The 6,503-nt window shown below is 39.4% G+C and overlaps 1 non-coding gene across 1 annotated transcript; it reads left to right on the top strand.

The window, feature by feature from the left end:
- Positions 1–5,467: 5,467 nt before the first annotated feature.
- On the top strand, positions 5,468–5,571 carry LOC148553705 (small nucleolar RNA R71). The gene has a single exon (XR_015892882.1). It is a non-coding gene; the product is annotated as a small nucleolar RNA R71 (small nucleolar RNA).
- The last annotated feature ends 932 nt before the right edge of the window (positions 5,572–6,503 follow it).

The following is a 6,503-nucleotide window of genomic DNA, read 5'->3' on the forward strand; positions in this document are numbered from 1 at the left end:
TCCAATGTCTAAGGACTAAACGTTCCAAAGATGGTCAAAGACTAAAAGTCATCAAAAGATATTCCAAAGATGTAAAATAAATCTCTAAAAGTAGTTTTTATACTAAACTAGTAACCTAGGTTTATAGAAAATGAGTAACTAAATGCAGATAGTGCAGAAATCCACTTCCGGGGCCCACTTGGTTTGTGCTTGGGCTGAACATTGAAGCTTTTTCGTGCATAGGCTGTTCCTGGAGTTAAACGTCAGCTTTGGTGCCAGTTTGGGCATTTTATGCCAAGATGTTTTAGGCTGACTTTGAACGCCCAGGATGTCTACTTTTCGATGAAATTGAGAGAGCGCCAATTGAATTTCTGTAGCTCCATAAAATCTACTTTGAGTGCAGGGAGGTCAGAATCCAACAGCATCTGCAGTCCTTTTTCAGCCTCTGAATCAGATTTTTGCTCAAGTCCCTCAATTTCAGCCAGAAAATACTTGAAATTACAGAAAAACACACAAACTCATAGTAAAGTCCAGAAATTTGATTTTTAAATAAAAACTAATAAAAAATATAATAAAAAGTAGCTAAATCATACTAAAAACTATGTAAAAACAATGCCAAAAATGGTATAAATTATCCGCTCATCACAACACCAAACTTAAATTATTGCTTGTCCCCAAGCAACTGAAAACAAAATAGGATAAAAATAAAAGAATATAAAATGAATTCCAAACTTATCAATGAACTTATTTCAAATTAGATGAGCGGGACTTGTAGCCTTTTTGCTTCTGAACAGTTTTGGCATCTCACTTTATCCTTTGAAGTTCAGAATGATTGGCATCTATAGGAACTCAGAATTCAGATAGTGTTATTGATTCTCCTAGTTCAGTATGTTGATTCTTGAACACAGTTACTTTATGAGTCTTGGTTGTGTCCCTAAGCATTTTGTTTTCCAGTATTACCACAGGATACATAAATGCCACAGACACATAACTAGGTGAACCTTTTCAGATTGTGACTCAGCTTTGCTAAAGTCCCCAGTTAGAGGTGCCCAGAGCTCTTAAGCACACTCTTTTTGCTTTGGACCACGACTTTAACCACTCAGTCTCAAGCTTTTTACTTGACACCTTCACGCCACAAGCATATGGTTAGGGACAGCTTGGTTTAGCCGATTAGGCCAGGATTTTATTCCTTTGGGCCCTCCTATCCATTAATGTTCAAAGCCTTGGATCCTTTTTACCCTTGCCTTTTGGTTTAAAGGGCTATTGGCTTTTTCTGCTTGCTTTTTTCTTTTTCTTTCTTTTTTTTTTCTTTCTTTTTTTTTTGCAAGCTTTGTATTCACTGCTTTTTCTTGCTTCAAGAATCAATTTTATGATTTTTCAGATTATCAATAACATTTCTCCTTTTTCATTATTCTTTCAAGAGCCAACAGTTTTAACATTAATAAATAACAAATTCAAAAATATGCACTGTTCAAGCATTCATTTAGAAAACAAAAGGTATTGCCACCACATTAAAATAACTAAACTAATTTCAAGATAGAATTCGAAATCATGTACTTCTTGGTCTTTTGCAATTAAAACATTTTTCATTTAAGAAAGGTGATGGATTCATAGAACATTCATGGCTTTAAGACGTAAGCACTAGACACTAATGATCATGTAATAAAAACACAAACATAGACAAAACATAAAGCATAATTTTTGAAAAACAGAAAAATAAAAAACAAGGAAATTAAAGAACGGGTCCACCTTAGTGATGGTGGGTAGTTCTTCCTCTTGAAGATCTTATGGAGTGCTTGAGCTCCTCTATGTCTCTTCCTTGCCTTTGTTGCTCCTCCGTCATGGCTCTTTGGTCTTCTCTAATTTCATGGAGGAGAATGGAATGCTCTTGGTGCTCCATCCTTAGTTGCCCCATGTTAGAACTCAGTTCTCCTAAGGAGGTGTTAATTTGCTCCCAATAGTTTTGTGGAGGAAAGTGCATCCCTTGAGGCATTTCAGGGTTTTCCTGATGAGGAACTTCCTCATGCTCTTGTTGAGGTTCATGAGTGGGCTCTCTTGTTTGCTCCATTCTTTTCTTAGGGATGGGCTTGTCCTCTTCAATGAGGGTGTCTTTCTCTATGACAACTCCAGCTGAATTGCATAGGTGACAAATGAGATGAAGGAAGGCTAACCTTGCCAAAGTGGGGGGCTTGTCCGCCACCTTGTAGAGTTCTAAAGATATGATCTCATGAACTTCAACTTCCTCGCCATTCATGATACTATGGATCATGATAGCCCGGTCTATTGTAACTTCAGACCGGTTGCTAGTAGGAATGATAGAGCATTGGATGAACTCCAACCATCCCCTAGCCACGGGTTTGAGGTCAAGCCTTTTTAGTTGAACCGGCTTGCCTCCTGAGTCTCTCTTCTATTGAGTGCCTTCCACACAAATGTTCCTAAGGACTTGGTCCAACCTTTGATCAAAGTTGACCCTTCTAGTGAAAGGGTGAGGATCATCTTGCATCATTGGCAACTTGAATGCTAACCTTACATTTTCCGGACTAAAATCCAAGTAGTTCCCCTGAACCATTGTGAGCCAATTCTTTGGGTTCGGGTTCACATTTTGGTCATGGTTCTTAGCGATCCATGCATTGGCATAGAACTCTTGAACCATTAAGATCCCAACTTGTTGAATGGGGTTGGTGAGGATTTCCCAACCTCTTCTTCGAACTTCATGTCGGATCTCCGGATATTCACTCTTTTTGAGCTTGAAGGGGACCTCGGAGATCACCTTTTTCTTGCCACAACTTCATAGAAGTGGTCTTGATGGACCTTTGAGATGAATCTCTCCATCTTCCATGACTCGGAGGTGGAAGCAATTGTCTTCCCTTTCCTCTTTCTAGAGGTTTCTCCAGCCTTAGGTGCCATTAGTGGTTATGAAAAACAAAAAGCTTTAGCTTTTCTCACACCAAACTTAGAATGGTTGCTCATCTTCGAGCAAAAAAAGAAGAAAAAATGAGTAGAAGAAGAAGAAATGAAGGAGATGGAGGGGGTGTGAATTCGGCCAAGGGGATAGTAGTGTGTATGTTGTGTGAAGATGAAGATGATAAGGAGGGGTTGGGTTTTAGGAGGGAAATGGTTTGAATTTGAATGGTGAGGTAGGTGGGGTTTAATGATGGATGGATGTGAGTGGTGAAGAGGTTGTGGGGAAGAGGGTAGGATTTGATAGGTGAGGGGTGTTTGGGGAAGAGGTCTTGATGGAATTGGTCAAGGGTGTTTGGGGAAGAGTGTTATGGAAATATGTGAAGAGGAGAGAAGAAGAGGTGGGATAGGTGGGGATCCTATGCGGTCCACAGATCCTGAGGTGTCAAGGAATTTGAGTCCCTACACTGTTCTGACGTTCAAACGCCCATTCTATGCCAATTCTGGCGTTTAACGCCAGCTCTTCTACCTTTCCTGGACGCCACTCTGCTACCCATTTCTGGCGTTAAACGCCAGCCAGATGCCCATTTCTGGCGTTTAACGCCAGCCAGATGCTAGACAGCCCTTTCTGGTGTTAAACGCCCAGAGTGCTGCCCATTCTGGCATTTAACGCCCAGAATGCTGCCAAGCTGGGCGTTAAATGCCTATTCCGCTATCCTTACTGGCGTTTAAACGCCAGTAAGCTTGTCCTCCAAGGTGTGCTATTTTTAATGCTATTTTTCATTCTGTTTTTGACTTTTTAGTTATTTTTGTGACTTCACATGATCATCAACCTAAAGAAAACATAAAGTAACAATGAAAATAAAATAAATATAATTAAATAACATTGGCTTGCCTCCCAATAAGCGCTTCTTTAATGTCAATAGCTTGACAGTGAGCTCTTAGAGAGCTTCACAAATACTCAGAGCTTGATGATGGCCTCCCAACACTAAACATAGAAGTTGAGTGTGGGAGCTCTATTTGACTCTGTGTTGAGAGAAGCTTTTCATGCTTCCTCTCCATGGTTACAGAAGAAGATCCTTGAACCTTAAACACAAGGTAGTCCTCATTCAATTGAAGGACTAACTCTCCTCTGTCCACATCAATCACAACTCTTACTGTGGCTAGGAAGGGTCTTCCAAGGATGATGGATTCATCCTCTTCCTTCCCAGTATCTAGGATTATGAAATCAACAGGGATGTACAGGCCTTTAACCTTCACCAAGACATCCTCTACAAGTCTATAAGCCTGTTTCCTTGAATTTTCTGTCATCTCTAGTGAGATTCTTGTAGCTTGCACCTTAAAGATCCCTAGTTTCTCCATTACAGAGAGGGGCATGAGGTTTATCCCTGACCCCAGGTCACACAGAGCCTTCTCAAAGGTCATGGTGCCTATGGTACAAGGTATTAAGAATTTTCCAGGATCCTGTTTCTTTTGAGGTAATTTCAGTTGAAACAAATCATTTAGTTCATTGATAAGCAATGGGGGTTCATCCTCCCAAGTCTCGTTACCAAATAACTTGGCATTGAGCTTCATGATTGCTCCCAGATATTGAGCAACTTACTCTTCAGAAATATCTTCATCATCTTCAGAGGAAGAATACTCATTAGAGCTCATGAATGGCAACAGTAAGTTTAATGGAATCTCTATGGTCTCTATATGAGCCTCAGATTCCTTGGGTTCTTCATTAGGGAACTCTTTGGAGGCCAGTGGACGTCCATTGAGGTCTTCCTCACTGGAAATCACTACCTTTCCTTCCTCTACAGGTTCGGCCATGTTGGACGTGTAGATGGCCTTGCACTCTCTCTTTGGATTCTCTTTTGTATTGCTTGGGAGAGTTCTAGGAGGGAGTTTACTAACTCTTTTACTCAGCTGACCCACTTGTGCCTCCAAATTTCTAATGGAGGACCTTGCTTCAGTCATAAAACTAAGAGTGGTCTTTGATAGATCAGAGACTACAGTTGCTAAGTCAGAGTGACTCTGCTTAGAATTCTCTGTCTATTGCTGAGAAGATGATGGAAAAGGTTTGCTATTGCCAAACCTATTTCTCCCACCATTATTGTTACTGAAGCCTTGATTAGGCTTCTATTGATCCTTCCATGAGAAATTTAGATGATTCCTCCTTGAAGGATTATAGGTGTTTCCATAGGATTCTCCCATGTAATTCACCTCTTCCATTGCAGGATTCTCAGGATCATAGGCTTCTTCTTCAGTGGAAGCTTCCTTAGTACTGCCTGTTGCAGCTTGCATTCCAGATAGACTCTGAGAAATTATATTGACTTGCTGAGTCAATATTTTGTTCTGAGCTAATATTACATTCAGAGTATCAATCTCAAGAACTCCTTTCTTCTGAGTTGTCCCATTATTCACAGGATTCCTTTCAGAAGTGTACATGAACTGGTTATTTGTAACCATTTTAATGAGTTCCTGGGCTTCTACAGGCGTCTTCTTCAGATGAAGAGATCCTCCAGCAGAGTGGTCCAATGACATCTTAGACAATTCAGACAGACCATCATATAATATACATATGATGCTCCATTCTGAAAACATGTCATAAGGACACCTTCTGATCAATTGCTTGTATCTTTCCCAAGCTTCATAGAGGGACTCACCTTCCTTCTATCTAAAAGTTTAGACTTCCACTCTAAGCTTGCTCAACTTCTGAGGTGGAAAGAATTTGGCCAAGAAAGCATTGACCAACTTTTTCCAAGAGTTCAGGCTATCTTTAGCTTCTGAGTCCAACCATGTCCTGGCTCAGTCTCTTATAGCAAAGGGGAAAAGAATAAGTCTGTAGACCTCAGGATTAACCCCATTGGTCTTAACAGTGTCACAGATTTGCAAGAATTCAGCTAAAAACTGATGAGGATCTTCCAATGGAAGTCCATAAAACTTGCAATTCTGCTGCATTAGAGAAACTAATTAAGGTTTAAGCTCAAAGTTGTTTGCTCCAATTGCAGGAATTGAGATGCTCCTTCCACAGAAGTCAGAAGAGGGTGCAATAAAGTCACTAAGCATCTTCCTTGCATCTCCACCATTGTTGTTGGGTTCGGCCATCTCTTCTTCTTTTTCGAAAAATTCTGTCAGGTCCTTTCCATAGTGTTGTGCTTTAGCTTCTCTTAGCTTCCTCTTTAGAGTCCTTTCAGGTTTCGGATCAGCTTCAACAAGAATGTTCTTATCCTTGCTCCTGCTCATATGAAAAAGAAGAGAACAGAAAAGAAGAGGAATCCTCTATGTCACAGTATAGAGATTCCTTTATGTGAGTAGAAGAATAGAAGAGTAGAATGAAGAAGAGAAGTGTTAGTGATTAAATAAATAAATAAAAAAAGATGAGAGAGAGAGAGAATTCGAATTTTAAATTAAAATAAAAGGAAAATATTTTTGTTTTTATTTTGATTATTGGTTAGTATTCAAAATTTAAAAAGAGAAATAAAATAAAATTAAAATTTAAAACAAGTAGTTAATTTAAAAAGAATTTTGAAAAGGTGGTGAGGAGTTTTCAAAAATTAGAGAGAGAAAAGTAGGTAGGTAGTTTTGAAAAAGATATGAATTAGTAAAACAAGCAAAAAGTCAAGTAGTTAATTGAA

Source organism: Arachis ipaensis, chromosome B7 (genome assembly GCF_059453495.1).
Source record: "Arachis ipaensis isolate K30076 ecotype BB chromosome B7, ASM5945349v1, whole genome shotgun sequence".
NCBI lineage: Eukaryota > Viridiplantae > Streptophyta > Magnoliopsida > Fabales > Fabaceae > Arachis > Arachis ipaensis.